General features: G+C 38.2%; 1 protein-coding gene and 1 non-coding gene across 7 annotated transcripts in view; one reads left to right on the forward strand and one right to left on the reverse strand.

Moving 5' to 3' along the window:
* MTMR3 (myotubularin related protein 3) overlaps nt 1-21,533 on the forward strand; it is a 139,966-nt gene that overhangs the window by 47,784 nt on the left and 70,649 nt on the right. For 5 of the 6 annotated variants that reach the window (XM_059408796.1, XM_059408799.1, XM_059408800.1 and 2 more), the window contains exon 2: nt 18,029-18,064. The exons of the other annotated variant lie outside the window; for it this stretch is intronic. The gene's annotated coding sequence lies outside the window, so the exon portion shown is untranslated. The remainder of the gene's footprint in view (nt 1-18,028; nt 18,065-21,533) is intronic. 6 annotated transcript variants of the gene reach the window in all.
* LOC132024053 (small nucleolar RNA SNORA70) lies at nt 4,996-5,125 on the reverse strand. The gene has a single exon (XR_009406164.1). It is a non-coding gene; the product is annotated as a small nucleolar RNA SNORA70 (small nucleolar RNA).

Genomic DNA, 21,533 nt, shown 5'->3' on the forward strand with positions numbered 1-21,533 from the left:
TTATGGATACATAGCAGGGTATTAGTGGGAATAGCTAACATGTATGTGATTACTAAATGCTAGGTATACTTCTGGTTGCTTCTGTGTCTTAGATCACTTATAATAACACCGTGGGATATTTTTGCTGTCAAACATGTTAATGAAAAGAGACCTGCTTAAGATGATAAAACTAATAAATGCCTGAATTAGGTTTTGAGGCAAGGTCTACCGGACTCTAAAGCTGTGAATGAATGCCTAAAAGAGAACACTCTTCAGGGTGCCCTTGTATGTTTTTAATTCTTAAATACTGGTATTCCCTTGAAGTCTTTGTTTAAAAGAGCAGACACTGAAGTGACAGTGCATAGTAAAAAGGGAAATCCTATTCCTCCACTCTGCCACAGGCTGTGGGGAGTAGAATAAGGGAATAAAAGCAGGAAATGTGGTCTTAAATACTGACTTTTGCAAAAGAATTTGCCTTTTTTATTAGGTTTACTATCTGGTTGAATAATCTTTTATCTTCCCTTACCCTTATTTTGGCGAAAAGTTTAGAGGCTGGAGACAAAATCAGCTATCTGTTCTGCAAGCCCTTAGAGAGGTTTGCATTCTTCCTATTCTGTAGTCTATAATTGTAATTTGGAAGGATTAGATTTAAGAAGAATAAAAGATTCCTTAACTTCTATGGTTCTATCAAGGTACCCTAGCCCCCTAATTTTATATATATAAATACTTCTGTGTGTGTGTGTATATATTTTATGTATAAAAAAATACATATATTTAACTCTGTATTTGGTTATGCTTGGGAACTTTTAGGTACTTACAGTCTCATTAGTATACTGAACACATAGACCAATTGTCTTATCCGGTCAGCTTTTTGCTTCCTTGCCCTTACATTTGTTTTATTGTGCTGGTGCCCATAACAACACAAACTTACAGCTCAGTAATGCAGGGCAAATAGACTTCTTTCCTTCCCTGGAGGCTTTTCCTGTACTAGATGCCAGTTGGGAGGGTGGTGAGCCTGCGAGTTTAATGGAAAACCTGATTTCCTGACTTTCTCTTATTTAGATTGTCTTAGTGCTGAAATAGGCTTTAAGAAGTGAGTAGAAAGCAGTGCCCAGCTTGAAGTTATTTTAAAAATATTCAGCTGTGAGTGAATGGATTTTTTCCCTTTATTTATTTTAAAAAATATTTTATTTATTTGACAGTGAGAGAGAGAGATCACAAGTAGGCAGAGGCAGGCAGAGAGAGAGCAGGGGAAGCAGTCTTCCCTGCCGAGTAGAGAGCCCAAAGTGGGGCTTGATCCCAGGACCCTGAGATCATAACTGGAGCCAAAGGCAGAGGTTCAACCCACTGAGCCACCCAGGCGCCCCTGATTTTTTCCTTTGTTAGCATCTCAGAAGGTGTTGACGGGTTTAATATTTTAATGTTAAATTTAATTTAATATATTATTTAATAACAATCTGTAGTAGAACATTATTTAGTGACACCCAGTTTTCAATTTAATAGCCATTTATTTGCCTTGGCAAATTCTGTGTTTTCCTGTATTCCCCCAAACATGCTTTTCTTTCTTTTTCTCTTTTTTTAAAAATAAGATTATTTATTTATTTATTTGACAGAGAGAAATCACAAGTAGATGGAGAGGCAGGCAGAGAGAGAGAGAGGGAAGCAGACTCCCTGCTGAGCAGAGAGCCCGATGCGGGATTCGATTCCAGGACCCTGAGATCATGACCTGAGCCGAAGGCAGCGGCTTAACCCACTGAGCCACCCAGGCGCCCCTCTCTCTTTTTTTTAAAGATTGTATTTATTTATTTGTCAGAGAGAGAGCATGTGTGCACAAGCAGGGGGAATAGCAGGCAGAGCAGGCAGGGGGAGAAGCAGGCTCCCCGCTGAGCAAAGAGCCTGATTTGGGACTCCATCCCAAGACGCTTGTGACCTGAGCCGAAGGCTTAACTGCATAACCACTTAACCAACTAAGCCACCCAGGTGTCCCAAAACTTGCTTTTCATTACAGTTTTCCAAGTTAATTTCTTTTATTTTATTAAATTTTAAAAAATTCATATCCTGGATGAGCTGCCCCCCACCCAATTTTTTTTTCTTAAGTTAAGATGTTTATTTTATTTTAGTAACCTCTACACCCAGCGTGGGGCTTGAACTTAAAACCCCAAGATCAGGAGGCACATGCTCCACTGGCAGAGACAGCCAAGGCACCCCCAAGTTAATTTCTTTGAATAGAATGTAAAATTGTAATATTGAAAAAATATGGCCCTCCCTCATCCTTTCCATTTGAGTCTAATTTTTTTTTTATTTTTTTTAAGGATTTTATTTATTTGACAGAGATTACAAGCAGGCAGAGAGGCAGGCAGAGAGAGAAAGAGAGGAGGAAGTAGGCTCTCCGCTGAGCAGAGAGCCCGATGTAGGGACTCGATCCTAGGATCCTGAGACCATGACCTGAGCTGAAGGCAGAGGTTTAACCCACTGAGCCACCCAGGCGCCCCTCCATTTGAGTTTTAAGATGCTTATGTTTTTGATATTACTGCCGTGGTTAAAAGACTTTCTGGGGAATTTGATGTGATGTTTGGATTTTAAAGGCTTGTATTTTACCCCTTTTCCAAACCTTCTATCAAGTACTCAACTTCTGCAGCTGACAAAAGTAAGATACTTATTGATAATGGATCTTTGTTATCTTTCTTGTCAGTAATTACTAGTGTTTTAGCTTTATTCTATTTTGTCTTCATTTGAATCTAGCAGTTTTAATACCCTTATTATCAGGGTGAATCTCTTTTCTCAGGAGAATGCTGACATTTACACGGCTATAAAACTTAGTTGTTTGAGTGCCTACTGAGCATCAAGACATTCTTTTCTGGAGATGCCTTTCTTTACCACACATTGTTACCTTTGATCTATCACAGCAGTCTTGGGGCTCAGAAGCAACTTGTTTGTTGTGCTTGTGTGCTTTTATCTTTCATAAAACTTTGAAGGTTTGTTTTTATAAAATACTAGTTTTTAGAATGTAAAATTTGGTGAATAATAGCACTCCATATAATTTTTGGGTCTCAATGAAGTAAACATCAAATTGCATTTCATAAATGTGTTTAAAGGATCTAAATCTGTGAATGATGGAAAAAACTTCCCAAAGCTTGTTCTTCTAGTTGATGATGTTCAGTAGGTACAGACCTTTCTTTCTTTCTTTTTTTTTTTTTTAAAGATTTTATTTATTTATTTGACAGAGATCACAAGTAGGCAGAGAGGCAGGCATAGAGAGAGAAAGAGAGAGAGGGAAGCAGGCTTCCTGCGGAGCAGAGAGCCCGATGCGGGGCTCTATCCCAGGACCCTGAGATCATGACCCGAGCCGAAGGCAGCAGCCCAAACCACTGAGCCACCCAGGCGCCCCGGTACAGACCTTTCTGAAATCTGAGTCTGATTTGGAACCATATGTGCTTTTCTGGCATACTTAAAAAAGATTTATATTGATTTGTGAGCCCAGAGTTAAATTTTTCTTGGTCATTGGAGTGATGGGTGTTTAAAAAAAATTTTCCCCCCATAGATTCCTTGCTTAGGACTGGCCATATAATTTTCAGGGCTCCTTTTTAAAGAAAAAATGAAGAATTTCAGAATGATTATAGCAGAAAAATAAACCAAGCATGGAGTCATGTGACTGTACAGGTTGTGCACTCATGAAGCTGGCCTTGTCATTTCTTCAACAGCTAATTTTATTTTTATTTTTTATTTATTTTAAAGATTTTATTTATTTATTTGACAGAGAGAGATCACAAGCAGGCAGAGAGGCAGGCAGAGAGGGAGGGGGAAGCAGGCTCCCTGCTGAGCAGAGAGCCTGATGTGGGGCTTGATCCCAGGACCCTGTGATCATGACCTGAGCCAAAGGCAGAGGCTTAACCCACTGAGCCACCCAGGTGCCCCACTAATTTTATTTTTAAAAAAGATTTCTTTCTGAGAGAGAGTGGGCGAGTGGTTGGAGGGGCAGAGGGAGAGAATCTTCAAGCAGATTCCCTGCTGAGGGTGAATCCCCCCCCACAGTGGGGTCTCAGTCTCACCACCCATGAGATCATGACCTGAGCCAGAACCAAGAATAGTTAGATGTTTAATTGAGCCACTCAGGCACCCTGTTCGATAGATAATTTAGAAAAATTGTGTACATTTTCTAATTTTGACATATAAGTGTATATTTTACTGTTTTTATTTGAAGAAAATATGTCCATGTTAGGATTTAAAATCTTAAACTTTTATGCTAGTTTTATTTTCTAACTTAAGATTTGGTTAAGGAGTGTCACAGTACAAATGTTCTTACTATAGGTTTAAATGAAATAACACAAAACTTGGATCTTAAAAATGTTTTGTTTTATTTTATTTTATCTTATTTTATTTTGTTTTATTCAGACATTGAGGTCTTGTAGAGATAACTTTTGAAATTGATGATCCTGAGTTGCGACTTTAGGTCATGTGCTTACCTCACTCTTGAAATAACTTTATAAACCTTTCAGGCTTGCTAATTAAGGTTAGCTAAAACTACTTTCAGCAAAAGCCCTGTGCTTGTTTTCCCAGTGAGCTAAATCAAACATTAATTTCTGAAGATAATTTTTTTTTTTGATAGGAAGTAGTATTTATTGGTGGGCATGAATAGGGAGGGAGCAGTGCCAAGGTTCTCATGAGTGCAGAGGCCTTCATTTGGCCACTGTTAGGAAAGTATTTGACCCCACAGCTACCTGGGATGAGCTGCTCTTCAGCTACCATGTCTTCAACTTTGTCTGCATTAAACTTAGTAAAAGCCCCACTTCTTGGAGATGCGCATCTTCTGGCGGCCAGGGAACTTGAACTTGGCCCTGTCTAGGGCCTCAGTCACATGCTCCTTGTTCTGCAACTTGTTATGGATGGACATGATGACTTGGCCAGTGTGGACCCTGGCTCCTGTGCCCTATAGGGCTTTCCGAAGGCACCCCGCAGGCCGGTCTGCAGCCTAGCTTGGAAATAGCATGAGGTCACATCTCAGTGTGCACTGGAAAGGGCTATGTTCAAGGTCTCTTGGGGCAACTCATGCAGTCAGCAGGTTCCATATGCCACCAAGGAGGCTACTCTTTGCAGCATGGCATGCTGGTCCCCCATGGAGAAAGGAAAGAGTACAGTCGGCTTGAAGATAAAATTTTTTAATGAAACTGTTTAAAGTTTTCTGGGTAGACGTTATTCTGAAATGACTTCTTGTGTATGGAGAGATTATTTGTGTATTTTATATAAAAGAGTAGCAGTTGATGTAGACTACTGGAAACAGCTTTAACTAATAGTATTTTTTTAACCAGTAAGAAGTTTTATGGGAGCTGAACCTAGTAACCCCCCCCTTTTTTTCCAAGTAGGAAATACGAATGCTATCAAAGGTCCAACATTTTTTCCCTCCCTCTTCTTCCTCCTCACCATCAGGTTAGCAGGTGGTTAAATAACCATTTCTCTGACAGAAGGTACTGGGTGATTAACAAAAGCCATCATATAACACATTCCCTTGATCATGTCATGAAGTTGATCTCCTTGGAGGCCAATTAACTTCATGGAAATTTCTGTACCTTAGAAGAACTTTAGACTTTACCCAGAACACTGATCACATGTAAATGCTTGTCCTTTGGTTATATGGAAAACCACAATTTCATATGCATTCCCTCAGAAAGAGATTTGAAACAGAGTTGGTGACCTATGTAGGGTAGTTCATATGATCTGCTTGTACAACTTTTTCTAAATACTATACCGACTACTTTTGGATGAGGGTTAGAGCTCCTGCTTTAGGATATGATTTTAGGATTTTTAAAAAATTAAGATAGAATTTATATAGTGAAATGCAATCACTTCTCAGCCTTTTGGCTAAGGTCAAGTGTAGTATATAGTGAAATGCACAGATAGAAATATGCAGTTTGAGTTTCAGTAAATGTTTACAGCTATGTAGCCACTGCCACAATCCTGATATATAACTTTATATTGGAACATACTCATGGCCCCCTTCTGATTATTTCCTGTTCTCCTCCCACCCAAACTGCAGTTCCTACCTGAATTATGTTTCTGTCACTATAGATCAGCTTTATTTATTTATTTATTTGATTTTTATTTATTTATTTGACAGAAATCACAAGTAGGCAGAGAGATTGGAGGAAGCAGGCTCCCCGCCAAGCAGAGAGCCTGAGGCGGGGCTCGATCCCAGGACCCTGGGTTCATGACCTGAGCCTAAGGCAAAGGCTTTAACCCACTGAGCCACCCAGGCCCCCCTTATTTATTTATTTTAAAAGATTTTATTTATTTGACAGAGATCACAAGTAGGCAGAGAGGCAGGCAGAGAGAGAGGAAGGGAAGCAGGCTCTTCCTGATGTGGGGCTTGATCCCAGGACTCTGGAAATGACCCGAGCCAAAGGCAGAGGCTTTAACCCACTGAGCTACCCAGGTGCCCCACTATAGACCAGTTTTATTTAATTTTTCATTTTAATGGAATCATCTTTTTTAAGTTGCTGCTTTGAGTCAGTCTGATGCTTTTGAGATTCTTCCATGTTGTTCATTTTTATTGCTGAGTAGTATTTTATTGAGGAATTGCACCCATAATCTGTTTATCTGATCACTTGATACTGGACATTTTGAGTTCTTTTCAGTTTGGGCCTGTTAGGAATAAAGTTGTTCTGAACATTTGTTTCCAAGCCTTCTTGTGATCACATGTTTTCACTTCCCTTGGGTTAATATCAAGGAGTGCAATTGCTGGGTCATAGAATACATGGATGTTTAACTGTATAAGTAGCTGCCAGACTGTCCTTAAAAGTGGTATTGCCAGATTTATACTTTCATGAGCAATGTATGAGTTCCAGTTACTCAACACCATCAAATTTGTTATTGTAAGTCTCTAATGTAGTTACTCCATTGGGTGTGAAAGGGTATCTTACTGTAGTGTTTTCATTTGCATTTCCGGGATGATTGATGGTGATCCACATCTTTTAATGTACTTACTGGCCATTGATAATGTCTTTGTAAGGGTTCCATTAAAATCTTTTGTCTATAAAAGTTTTCTTCCTCTTACTGATTTGTGTTTGCTTTTTATATATTTTTGGACATAAATACTTTATTAGATACACGTATTTGCAAATATTTTTTCCACTCTGAATTTCATTTTCTTAAGGGTCTCTTTAATAAGCAGATATTTTAACAATTTTTAAAATCTTTTTTATTGTGAGGAAAATACACATAACAAAATTTATCATTTAACCATTTTATTATTTTTTAAAATTTATTATAGCACGAGTGGGGAGGAGGGGCTTTGGGAGAGGGAGAAGCAGACTCCCTGCTGAGCAGGGAGCCAGACATGGGGCTGGATCACAGGACTCTTGAGATCATGTCCTGAGCTGAAGGCAGATGCTTAACTGAATCACCCAGGCACCCCCCCGCCCATTTTAAAGAGTACAGCTCAGTTGCATCAAGTATTTTCAGTGTTCTGTAACTGTCACTATGTATTTCCAGAACTTTGTCAAACAATTTGTACCTATTAAATAACCAGAAATTTTTTAAAAAAAGATTTATTTATTCATTTAGATGGGTGGGGGCAGAGGTAGAGGGAGAGAGAGAATCTGAAACAGATTCCCTGCTGAGTGCAAAGCCCAATGTGGGGACCTATCCCATAACCCATGGGATCACAACCAGAGCTGAAATCAAGAGTTAGACAGACGCTCAATGGGCTGAGCTACCCAGGCGCCCCTGAAGACTTAAAAAAAAAAAAAAGATTTTATTTTTAAGTAATCTGTGCACCCAACATGGGGCTCAGATTTACAGTCCTGAGGTCAGGAGTCCCAGGCTCTACAGACTGAGCTAGCCAGGTGCCCAAATAATAAATGTTTTGTATGATTTTTTTTTTATAAGAGAGGGAGGGGGAGAAACAGAGGGGAACAGAGAGAATCTTAAGCAGGTTCCACATCCAGTACAGAGCCCTACGCAGGGCTTGCTCTAACAACCCTGAAATCATGACCTGTGCTGAAATTAAAAGTAGGACACTTAACTAAGCCACCCAGGCACCCCTTTGTATGATATTTGTAAATTAGAAGTTTTTGTGTGAAAGCAGTTAATGTTCTGTCTTTTGAATGCCTTTAAGCTTTTAGTTTATTGGCTCTTCCGTGACTATTTGAAGCATGTGATGTGTATAGTTTTCTTATCTGCCTTTGCCACTCTTAGCGGTAGAGGGGATAATACATTAAGATATTATCTGTCATTGTCCATTGTTTCAGGTAAGAACTTAACTTACTTTCTGATTTGCCTGTTTTGTGATATTTTATTCTAGATGAAGTGTCCTCACTTGAAGTCACATTTTTGATAATGATAGGGGAAAAAGTCAGGCTTTGAGTTTACTGGCTTTTCTTTCTCCTCGAGAGGACAGGAAGTGGATAAGGAAATACCAAGCTGAGTTAGATGAGAATGGTATTAGTGGTTTTCTAAACAGATTCTGTTATCCTTAGGACATCTGTAGCTTCTGGGATACAGAGGCAACATGACTTCTGGAAAGTAGGTACCAATCTTCATTTCTGTGATGGTCTTAAGTTTCACAAGCTACTTTGCTCTGTTGCCTTCATTGTTGATTTGCTTATTCCCCCACTCCCAACCACACAAAACTCTTCTTTTTTTTTTTTTTTTTTTTGCCTACCTAGAACTGAAATATCCTTCCCTTGTTCCAAAACATACCATCACAAATTTTTTAATCTCATGCATTTCTTTCTCCCAAGTTGTCTTTTTTAAAAATAATTTTGTAATTATACGTGACACACACAGAGAAACAGATGCAAATGTACAGTGTAGTGAATGGTTGTAGAAAGTGAAAGCCCATGTCACCACTACCACCCAGGTCAATAAAAAGATCATCCCCAGCACCCTCAGCAGGCTGCACCGGTCTCTGTTCCTTCATACACAGCTCCCTCTCCCTTCCTCTTAGAAATAACTAACCACTGTTCTGGTCTTCATGGTTATCACTACCTGACTTTTATTGATATTGTGTATCCATAAACAGTAGTTTAGACTGTTTTTGAATAGAACTGTATTGTGTGTATTTTCTATCTTTTGCACATTCCTGTGTGTTTTGTTGATCTAATTCATTTTTATTGCTATTATATGGTACATTTTTGATCATAATAGGGGAAACTACACTACAAATTACCTTATTGTTGCTGGACATCTGGGATGTTTCTGGATTAGGGCTGCTATGAACAGTACTGCTATGAATATTCTTGTACATTTTTTCTGGTGTTTGTCACATTCTAGGGTGTAAACCCAGGAGCTTAGGTGCCAAGACATAGGATATGTATCTTCAACTTCAGTGCCATGTTGTTTTCCAAAGCGATTTATCATTTCACACTCCCATAGTAGTGAATGAGAGCTTCCGTTGCTCTGCATCCTAGTCAACACCCAAATTTGTCAGTGTTTTCAATTTTTGACAAATTTGGGGAGGTAAGTAGAGTATCTTGTGGTTCTGATTTTGATTTCCCTGGTTATTGGGTTTGAGCATCTTTGCCTATTTTATGGGCCATTTGGATTTTTTTTTGCAGTTGCCTATTCTTTTCTCTTTTTGTCTATTGAATGATTTTTCTTAAAAATACTAATTTATAGTTCTTTATATATTCTGGATTTTTGTCATTTAACTTTGGACAAATATTTTTGTTCATTTGGCTTTGTTTTCACTGTCTTTGTGGTCTTTTGATTAGTAGAAATTCTTAACTTTAATGTAGTCAAACTTATTTTTTTTCCCTTTATGGTTACTTTTTTGCCTTACTTGAGAAATCTTTTCTTCTCTGCTCAGAAGTCATGAAAATATTTTCTTTTCTTTTTTTTTTTAAAGATTTTATTTATTTATTTGACAGAGAGAGATCACAAGCAGACGGAGAAGCAGGCAGAGAGAGAGAGATAGAGGGAAGCAGGCTCCCCGCTGAGCAGAGAGCCCGATGCGGGACTTGATCCCAGGACCCCGAGATCATGACCTGAGCCAAAGGCAGTGGCTTAATCCACTGAGCCACCCAGGCGCCCCGAAAATATTTTCTTAAACATTTTTTAAAGATTTCTGTTTTCAGGGGGAGTGCCTGGCTGGCTTAGTCAGAAGAGCATACAACTCTTGATCGTGTGGTTGTGGATTCAAGCCCTACAATAGGGGCCAATTTCATTTTTTTCCCCCATGTGGATTATCATATCAGTAGACCCAGCACACGTTATAGAAAGGCTGGTCCTTGCCTAGTGTTTTATATTACCTCTTTTTTTCATAAATCAAGTGGTTACATGTGGATGTTTCTTGGCTCCCTGTTCTGTTCCACTGGTCTTTCCCTGTGCCAGTATCACACCATCTTTAGCTGGCGTAGTTTAAACTTGCCACCTTGGTTCCTCCCCCTTTTTCAAGAGCATTTTGGCTGTTCTTGGACCTTTTGTGTTTTTAGAATCCTTTCATCATATCCTCCAAAACAAAACACACTGTGCTAATGTTTTGATTTGGATTGTATTGCTTTTTTGCTTTTTCTTTTTTTAAAGTAATATCTTTGCCCACTGGGAGGCTCAGATTCACGACCCCAGAGATCAAGAGTTTCATACCCTACTGAACCAGGTGCACCTCTCCTTTTTATTTCTAATAATGCTTTAAAGTCTACTTTATCTTGTGTTATTATACCCAAACCATTTTTCTGTTAGTATTTGCATGGTATTTCTTCATTGTCTGTTTTTCAAATTTTGTTTCCTTAAATTTCAGTTTTGTGTTTCTAACAGTGTGGCTCAGTCACACTGAGCCTAGGTGGCTTAGTCAGTTAAGGATCCTACTCTTGATTTTGGCTCAGGTTATGATCTCAGGGTTGTGAGATGGAGCTCCATGCTGGGCTTCACACTAGGTACGGAGCCTGCTTAAAGGTCTCTGTCCCTCTCCCTCTGCCCACACCCCCTAAATTTGGAGACTGATGGGATGTACAGCTCTGTCTCTCTTCAGTTTTAGCAAATAACCCAAGGGCAGAAACTGATCAAAGTATTGTATTCATCTCTCTGAATTTCAGTCTCCTTTCATATCTCAGGGAGTTTAATTTTAATAATAGCTCTCACTTTGCTTTTAAGAGAATTTTATTTTTTTAAAAATTTACTTATTTCATTGACAGAGAGGGAGCACAAGTAGGGGGAGTGGCAGGTAGAGGGAGAGGGAGAATCTGAGCCTAGCTTGATCCCAGGACCCTAGGATCGTGACCCAAATCAAAGGCAGACGTTCAAGCGACAAAGCCCCCTGGTGCCCGTTATTTTATTGTCCTTAGCGCATTAGTTATTTGAATTACTCATTGCTGCTGGAAGTGTTTTACTCTTTATTTGGGGTTTCTGTTTGGGATTCTGATTAGGCACTTTAAATAATTCTGTTTAGAATTTTTTTGTTTGTATTCCTTCTGCTTAAAATTTGAACTTTGATTACATAAATAGGCTTGGAGGGAGTTCCCTTGGGTTTTACTGTAGACTGGGGTTGGGGTTGCAACCGCGAATTAATATATTAAAGGTTAAGGTATGACCTTAAGATATACTGTGAGCTTTGTTTGTTCAATGGATTTTTTGTGACTTGACTTCATCCTGGGATGAAAGTTGCTTTAACTTATCTAATATTACCCCCATTAGTTTTGTAGTGGACGGATGGAAGGCTTGATCCTTCTGTTGCTAGTTTGAGAAGCATTGGATAAAGAAGCAGGAGAAACATGCAGCAGTGCTGGAATGGAAACAGGGAATGAAGGATCCTGGACAAACTTTGAATCCACTTGAAACTGCCATTTCACTCCAGTGATAATCTGAAATATTGTCTAATATATTTTTAAAGTTTTAGCTCTTTTCAGAGATGGGTGTAAGTGTAAGATGGAATTAGAATTCTAAAGAAACCTCGAGTGGCTCTTGGATCTGCCCATTAGGTGGTGAAAGGAATAATGTCACAAAGAGGTTGTCAGAACATTGGATTTAAAAAATTTAGAAAGTAGTTTGGTGGTAATTGTTTTGAATGCATGGGAAAGATTAAAACCAGGGATATACTAGATAAGCTAGGAGCTAACATATTTTGCATTGGGAATGGAGACATGATTAACCTAATTCTGTGCATATGCACCATGGCATAAAGATAAACTTGATTTCTTATTTTAGTACATATTATCCCTGGGAGCCCTGTTTTCTCTTGTTCATCTCCTGCTTTCATTCCTCTCTTTTTTTATTTGACTGATATACCAGTGAACTGTTGCAGACTTTAGTTGCTTTACATTAATATATATCCGGATTATTGAGTTCTACTTTATTTTATTTTTTTAGTAATCTCTTCACCCACTGTGGGGCTTGAACTCTCAACCCTGAGATCAAGATTTGCATGCTATTTCGATTGAGCCAGCCAAGCACTTCTTTATCTTTTTAAGTAAACATTTAATCTGTATATTTCTTTCATCTTCATCTTTAGGCCTCTAGGAATTTATACAGCTCAGTAGACTGATAGTCCAGATTCTCCTTTGGAGATGTTTAATTGAACATGTGCAGTATAGTCTTCAGAGATTTACATTTAAGCTTTTAAAAACTTTTTAGACTTTTACACGTTTCACCCTTGAAATTTTAGGCAGTCTCATCAGATCAGAGTTGCATTGGGGTAAGAGGCACTTTAAATATTAAACATATTTAAGTAATACTGAATAGTTAATTTTTTATAAACATTGCTACATGAAAATGGATATTTGTCTAGGGAAGATATACTCAGATCCAAAAGGGAAGTAGTCTGTGAAAAATTTGCATTTTCTTCTACAGACTGGGGCTAAATATGTGTGTATGCACATACTTGTGTATTATATAAGACAGATAAATCCACGGGCATGTGACTCTTGATCTTGGGGTCGTGAGTTCAAGCCCCACATTGGACATAGAGATTACTCAAATATTCCAAAATAAATAAGTAAGTAAATAAATAAATAAATCCAAGGTAGCTCAGTTGGTTAAGCATCTGCCTTTGGCTCAGGTCATGATCCCAGGGTCCTGCGATCAAGCCCTGCATCAGGCTCCTTGCTCAGCAGGAAGCCTGCTTCTTCCCCTCCTCTCTGCTGCTCCCCCCTGCTTCTGTGCGTGCATTGTCTCTCTCTCTCTGGCAAATAAATATAAGTAAAATGTTTTAAAAAAAGACAAAAAAAAACCCGACTTTTTTTTAAAAGTAATTTCCGTACCCAGTGTGGGCTTTGAACTCATGACCGAGATTGAGTTGCATGCTCTACCAACTGAGTCAGCCAGGTACCCCCAAATCTAACTTCTTATATGGACACAACACAAACAGGACGGAACGAATATGCGTATGGATGCTCTGCGGAAGCAAGATGGTAGTTTTTTTTTTAATATGATGGTAAAGTGACATTCATTGAGGAATAAGTTCATTGTTAAGGTTTTTAATGTGAGCAAGGCAGAATACTCAATGAGCAGGTTAAAAAAAAAAATTGAGTGCTAGCCAGCTGATGGTTACTTTTTTTTTCTGATAAAATTTTCTTTTTGTAATCTATATAAATGCTTTATCACAGATGAAGATTAGCTGTAGTTTCCATTTTCCATTGGTATATTTCTGGGTTTTCTCGTTTTTGGAAAGGTTTACTTTTCTCTCTGACTGAAATAAACATCTGTTTAACAGTTACAATGAATGAACTATTAGTTGTGCTTATTGCTAAAATTACTACTGCCTTTGATTTTTAATAAAAGATTTCTCCAGAAATCAAAATTAATATAAGATCCAGGTTAATTTCTGGAAATGAATTGCTTTAAGTATTATTTAAGAAAATGTTTGATGACTTTTTTTTTTTTTTTTTTTTTTTTTTAGAATTTTTATTTATTTATTTGACAGAGATCACAAGTAGGCAGAAAGGCAGGCAGAGAGAGAGGAAGGGAAGCAGGCTCCCTGCTGAGGAGAGAGTCCGACGTGGGGCTCGATCCCAGGACCCTGGGATCATGACCTGAGCCGTAGGCAGCGGCTTAACCCACTGAGCCACCCAGGCGCCCCTGTTTGATGACTTCTTGTAATATTCATAAAATATTTTACTTTTCTTCTTTGAAGCTGTAATTTTGAGTATATTAGAGCTTTAGATTACTTAGAAATTATTTAATTTGTAATCTTGGTGTGAAAGAAAAAACGTGGTATAGTTTAGTTTTTATTACCATGCTGTGAAAGTTTAATGAGGTTTTTGTCAAGAAGAAATCTATAGGGGTGCCTGGGTGTGGTTTAGTCATTCAGTGTCTGCCTTGCATTTGCCGTCCTGGGATTGAGCCGTCTTCGGGCTCTGCTCAGTGGGAAGCCTGCTTCTCCTCTTCCCCTGCTTGTGTTCTTTCTCTCACTCTGTCTCTCTCTGTGGAAAAAATAAAATCTCCAAAAAAAAAAAAAAAAAAAGTCTTTAGGGGTACCCGGATCTCTCAGTCTGTTAAGCAGCCGCCTTAGGCTCATGATCCCAGCATCCTGAGGCTGATTGAGCCCCACTTGGGCTCCCTGCTCAGAGGAGGGTATGCTTCTCTCTCTCCCTCTGCCCCTCCCCTCTGCTCATGCTCTCTTTCTCTCAAATAAATAAGTCTATAAAACTTCAAAAACTAAATTTTGTCTCAGCATGCAATATCCAATAGAAGTTATCTTGTATTCAGTTAATATAGGACATAGTGATTGGGATAATTTGTATTTGAGTTATTAGTAATGCCCTAACTTGTTTAAAAAAACAAGCTGGTATACATTATTTATGATTTTATTAGGGAAATCAGGCCGAATATGTGGATCATCTGATTTTGTTATTCAGGACTCTTGGTTGCTGTTGACAAACTGAATGAGAGCTTAAGTAAAAGAAGGTATGGCTTAGGATACTGGAGCAGTTCATATAATTGAAGAACTGTGACAGCCAGATAGAGGACTTGGAATTGGGGGTACAGTGTCTTAATTATTCTAGTTTGGCATCTTGCTGGGCTTTGCTGTGATTTCTCTCAGGCTTCTCTTGGCTCATGGTGAAGAAAGTCTCTTCTTCCTTTTGGTGACTCAGTAATATTTTCCACTGTGCCCCTTCACCAAAAGAAATAGTAATATTTCCATTTATTAGGTAGTTTGGACCAAACAGCTTGAGTATTTATTTCCTAATAGTTTAGCTACTTGAAAAATTAATATATATGATTTGAAAGAAAACATTTTAATTTTAATATGTGTGCCTTTTGGGTACTATACAAATTCTCAAACCTTGGAATCAGGTATTCCAGCTTTTTTTCCTTTTTGGCACTGATTTTTTTTGTTTTTTTAAAGATTTTATTTATTTGTTTGACAGACAGAGATCACAACTAGGCAGAAAGGCAGAGAGAGAGAGAGAGAGAGAGAGAGGAAGCAGGCCCCCTACTGAGCAGAGAGCCGGATGTGGGCCTCAATCCCAAGACCCTGGGATCACGACCTGAGCCAAAGGCAGAGGCTTTAACCCACTGAGCCACCCAGGTGCCCATTGGCACTGATTTTTATATGATACTTGGGTTTTATCATAGCAGCTTGCCTAAAAACCCTGTTTCTTAAGTATTGAAAGGAATTTTTTTGAGCTACTTTTGAAATTATGAATGATGTCAGATCGTTGTTTGTGTGGTTCACATACGTCAGTTACTGCTATTTCCCTCAAGAAACTTAAGATTCCCTGTAGTGCCCCTGTGAATTTACTGTGGTACCCTCAAGGTGCCTTAACACACAGCTTAGAAACCGTGATTCTAGAAGAAGAGGAGGGATTTTTTTTGTTTTTTTTTAAAGTAATCTCTATGCCCAGTGTGGAGATTGGGCTCAAGACCCTGGGATAGAGAGTTGCATGTTTACCTACTGAGCGAGCCAAGTGCAAAAGGAGAAAGATTCTGTTTTTCTTCTTGGATCATGTGGTTGAGGGAATAGGCTATAATTTGGTCAACCTGGGGGGGATCGATATTCACCCACTCCTCTGCTTACAAGAGCATAGTATTCCATTGTATGGGTGTATCAATTTACCTATTTACACTTGTTTCAGAATCGCAGGGCATAAATTAACATCTTGTGTATCTCTATTTTCATAGCACAGAGCCTGTTAAGTCTCATCTAATATTTAAACTATAAAAAACTTATGGATTTGAAAGCATGATATTTGTGATTTCATAATTACCTGGGTAATTGAGAATCAAAAACCTAAATTTAAGAGCTAAAACTGTAACTATAATAAACTCTTGCTGAGGAGGAAGCCTGATGCAGGACTCGATTCCAGAACCCAGAGATCATGACCTTAGATGCTTAACCTAGTGAGCCACCCAGGAGCCCCTGCTTAAAACATCCTTAACAGTTGGTCTCAGTTGCCCATTAATATGAGGTTATCCTTGTAGTGATAGCGTTTTCTCTCCCTGTTCTTGTTGTCACTGTAAAACAAAAACAAAAACCAGCATTATTAAAAAAAAGAAAATTGACTTTGTTTTTTCTAAGTACCATGCCCAATATTATTACCATTGCTTTCTGGTGCTATAGAGTTAGCTATTCATGTGGATGCAGTACCATTCAGATTCTTTGCTAGTTATCAGAAATTGTTATATATATACAATTGAAAAATTATATTGGCTTCAAGTTGGAACTATGTAGTCTCATTGATTTGTGAACCTGTCTGCTCTTCCTTTGTTAATTCAGGAAAAGTTGAGAAAAGGACAGAAGGAATGCAGTTTTCAGGGGAGAAGCAAAATTATTACACAAGGAATGGAATGTAAAAAGGATTTTCTAAGAATGGCTTGATCATAAGAACTCCTGCTTTTATATGATGGCTTCAAAGAAGTCAAAGAGGATTAAAGCCACTTCCCTCTTGCTGTCACTTTTATATTCCATATCCTTGTCTTGAAGCAGTGTTTTTTATCTTTACAAAAACCATTATTTTATACATATGTGGCATTATTTTTTTTTCAAAAGTGACATTTTTATTAATACCAGTTCAGGACTGATATTGCAGCTATTACCAAGTTCTTAGTCACTTCAGGAAGTCTTTATGTGTTAGTCAGACAACATTATACCATTAATTATGATCGCGTATTACCTATTTTTAGCTTAATGTTAGAACATGAAAGTAGAGAGCACCTCACCTATAGCATTATCACCTATAGCTATCTAATTGTTTATGAGAAAATTTTTCATGATTTATCCCCAACCTTTAAAGAGAGATAAATATTATTTCATTAACTAATCAAAGCATTTTGAGTAGCTCTTGAGGGAACTTGCAGACTATGTGTGTTTTGAGGGAGACAGAAAGAGAAAGAGGGAAGGAGGGAGAAGAATTTGGAAAAGGTGGAGAAGTGGAATTTGGTAAAAGATAATAAATGCTAAATCATGTGTACCTGCAAAAATGCAGTAAAAGCTTAGTGGTCTAAAATACTGGAAGAGCTCTGATGATCTGTTTCATGGTAAAAGGTCCAGTCTGTGTATAGGGAACAACATAAACAATGGCAAGGAATTTGGAATGAATATAGAATGTCCTAGAGGGGAAGAGTAAGACCCTCATTTGAGGCAGACCCGATTGTTTGAGAGAAAAGGGCCTCATTTTGGGAAGACCTTATTGTTGAGATGGATGCACTAGATCTTGACAACTATAATGATTGGTATCCTGAGAGTTCATGTGTTGATTGTGCGTAAAGAATAGCAGTTAATTTTGCTTGGCTCACTCAGTTAAGTGATTCTTCTTAAGTGTCAAATGGCTACTAGAATTTTTGCTTCAGAAAATCACATAACTACTTTTTTATTTTGAACTTTGAAAGTTTATAATGCATATGAAAGTTAAACTGCATATTGGAAATAAGGCCTTACTCTATATGAAGACAGGCAGGTAGAATTGTTGGATTTATGGTAAAAACTAGAATTATAGAGGTTTTAAATGGACATGGGTGCTAAATAGAAGGCCATGGTTTATTTCTTGTATTTACCTAAATTATGGTTTGTTTTTTTAAATTCAGAAGGTATATATTGAGCATATTTCTTGTCCTTGTCAGAATTCATTTGATTTGAAGATACTTGTGCAGTAACTCTTCTAATGTTATCTCCATTTTACAGATGAGGAAACTTCATGAACTTCCCAGACTTACACAAGTAAGTTTATAGTCAAAATTCCTATCTAGAATAGTCTGATTCTAGAATCTGTGATCTTACCTAATAAGCTATATTGTAGTGTCTCTCAATAATGCGTAGTCTAAGGTCATTGGGTTCCATTGTTAAGTAGTAAAATGACGTTACATATGAAATCATAATCTGTCTAGTAGAACATACAGAAATGTAAATAATCATAATGACATTTGGTATTATAAAATATAGCTATATTTATATTGAAAGTGCACATGAACTCTGCAGGGAGGCTTTCACAGTGAAAGCTTTGTTTTCAAGGAAGAATTGAAGGATACATAGTATTTAACCAGATAGTTAAAGCAGTATGAGTAAATTAGGCGGAAGTAATAGCAGTGACAAAAACTCATAGATGGAAAATTTGAAAGCACCTTCAAGTTGTTCGTTTTGGATATAAATGTCATAGGGGCATATTTTTTTGAGCAAGGATGTTTTAGTGGAACTTCTATTGATCGGATTGGATTTGTCAGGTGATGTTAAAAGAACCAGTTCTTTTGTGACTTCATTTGTAACTGGTGGTTTTGTTTCTTAGGTAACTAAGGTCTACGTAAGTTTAATTCAAATGTTTGAGAATCAGTTAGCTAGACCAAATGGTGTTGATACTAGTTTCATGGAATGGAAATAGGGAAATTGAACATTTCAGGAAGAGCAGTAGGAGATGGCATCAGATTTTTTTATTGGAAATGGTCAAATGATTGCTAGCCTTGAAGTCCTAGGCCTACTGAGATTTTCAGTGGAGTATTAAGAAAGAAGGAATGGTGGGGGGAGGGGATGGAGGCTGATGATAGATTTTTGTTAAGGATATGTAGAGTTAGGATATGAGCTCCAGTGACAGTTCAGGGGAGACCCTGTACCCCGTGGTACTGTGCTAGTAATAGTCTCTGGGGTTGGGGAAGGTGCGGGAACTCTGGTGGCAGCAGAAACCTTAAGTTTATCTTTTGTGTGGGGGAAGGACGAGATGCTGTTGTTACATGTGGTCCTGGTCAGGTCTGCTTATGAATGGGTTCAGACTTTTAATGAATTGAAAAGATGTCTTATGAAGAAAAATGAGAGAATAAAGCATCTTGAAGAAAGATAGTTGCGTAATAATTTCTATATATGAAGGATTTATAGTAGCATATCTTATCACCTAGACCTCTCATTAATACATTACCTGCATGTTTTTTTTCAACATCTGTATGCTAAATGGGAATGCATCTTAGAATCAGTGGCGTGTTATAATTTAATTGGAGTTTTTTTCTTAGAGGTGTGTAAGTTTAATAGTGTGCTTTGAATTTAATGGCATCAGAGTCAAGGAAATTTCTTTCAGTGCAGAATTTTTTCCGTGCATAAATACATTTTTTTAAGGTATTCATATTCCATTTAAGTCATCTCAAATATCCTAATGGCCTGTATACCACTTAATGAAAACACTGGTAATTGAAAATATAACTATATGCTGTAGAATGTAGGGTTTGGGTTAAATATTGAGGATGTAAATCAATAGAAAAGAAAAAATGATAAGCTCTAAGGCCCTCTGTTTCTTTGCATTTTAGCATATGTAAGTGGCCTGATTGAAAACAGTAGTACACAATGGGTTGTTTAGTCATAGGCCTGCTGTTTACCAAAGAGCTATGCAAACACATTATTCTTTCTGCCTTTTTGAGGCATTGGTTCCTCTGACTATTTTCAGGTTGGAAAATGCAAGAAACTGAGTGGTGCTGATGGACCTTGGAGGTGTGATGTTATTTTTAATAGTTATGTCCACACGCTTATTGGAAACTTGAGAATTTGAATTATTTGTGTAAATTGTTTTTTCCTTTTTAAAGATTTTTTTTAATGTATTTGACCGGAAGTGACACAGTGAGAGAGGGAACACAGCAAGGGGGAATGGGAGATGGAGAAGCAGGCTTCCCACAGAGCGGGGAGCCCGATGTGGGACTCGATCCCAGGACCCTGAGATTGTGACCTGAGCAGAAGGCAGATGCTTAATGACTGAGCCACCCAGGCGCCTGGATTGTTTTTTTCATGTTGAATTGAATAGTACTTAAGATTGTGATGTATAAGCAATATACTTGGAATACTCCATAATTTGTACAGAATAGGTTTAGAGTAGGTTGTATGTTTGAGAAGTTTTTCATCTTGTTTTAGAGAGTATTTTACCTATATTTTAATATGTTTAGTATAAATAGAAGTTGTTTAGGCCAGTATGCTTTTTTTATTACTCCCTGTTCCCCATTAATGGGTTAAGCAAAAATGATAGTTTAAGGATTTTTGTCTTCAGTATGAACCCATGACTTGAGTTTTTAGAGTGGTTGTTTTAATTGCAGTTACTTAAAACCAAAAAGGGAGAAATCTCTTTAGCTTAAGAGCTCATTTCTTATTAGTCTGGAGTACTTTTGTCCTCCTTTTGTTTAAAGCATGTCAATGATGGGGTGCCTTGGTGGCTTAGTGGGTTAAGCCTCTGCTTTTGGCTCAGGGCATGATCCTCAGGGTCCTGAGATTGAGCCCCTCATCAGGCTCTCTGCTTAGCAGGCAGCCTGCTTCCCCCCCCACCGCCGCCCCTGCCTGGCTCTCTGCCTACTTGTGATCTCTCTCTCTGTCAAATAAATAAATAAAATCCTTAAAAAAAAATGTTGATGAATTCTACTTTTTTGACTTTAGCTGAAAGGTTTTTTCCTTCTTGTATTTAGTTGGATGGCAGTGACATGTTGTTCTCTGTTTACATGAGATAAATGTTACTAGTTTAAAAGTGTGGGTCTTGGGGCACCTGGGTGGCTCCGTGGGTTAAAGCCTCTGCCTTCAGCTCGGGTCATGATCCCAGGGTCCTGGGATTGAGCATTAGGCTCTCTGCTCAGCGGGGAGCCTGTTTCCCTTCCTTTCTTTCTCTGCCTGCCTCTCTGCCTGCTTGTGATCTCTGTCTATCAAATAAATAAATAAAAATCTTTAAAAAAAATTGTGGGTCTTTCTCTGGGGGTTCTGTTGAATTAATTGTCTTAAAAGGATGGTCTTAAGAAGATGGTGTTCTGGTCAAACAATTTCAGGTCTTTTGGCTATTTAGTAATTGAGAACGGCTTCAAAAGGGTAGGTATTTGGGGCACCTGGGTGTCTTAGCGGGTTAAAACCTCTGCCTTTGGCTCAGGTCATGAACTCAGGATCCTGGGATGGAGCCCCGAGTCGGGCTGTCTGCTCGGCGGGGAGCCTGCTTCGTTCTCTCTCTCTCTCTCTCTCTCTCTCTCTCTCTCTCTCTCTCCCTGCCTCTGTGCCTACTTGTGATCTCTGTCTGGCAAGTAAATAAATAAAATCTTAAAAAAAGGGGGGGGGGTAGGTGTTTGACCTTGCCATTTAAAACACAGCCTGCGTTGTAGTGTGTGGTTACTGGAGGTTGTTTGGGTTTTTATTGGCTTGCCTTCAAAAATATGAGTAGCCCCCTACCTAATTGCCAGAATATTAATTTTAA

Source organism: Mustela nigripes, chromosome 8, assembly GCF_022355385.1.
Source record: "Mustela nigripes isolate SB6536 chromosome 8, MUSNIG.SB6536, whole genome shotgun sequence".
Taxonomy (NCBI): domain Eukaryota; kingdom Metazoa; phylum Chordata; class Mammalia; order Carnivora; family Mustelidae; genus Mustela; species Mustela nigripes.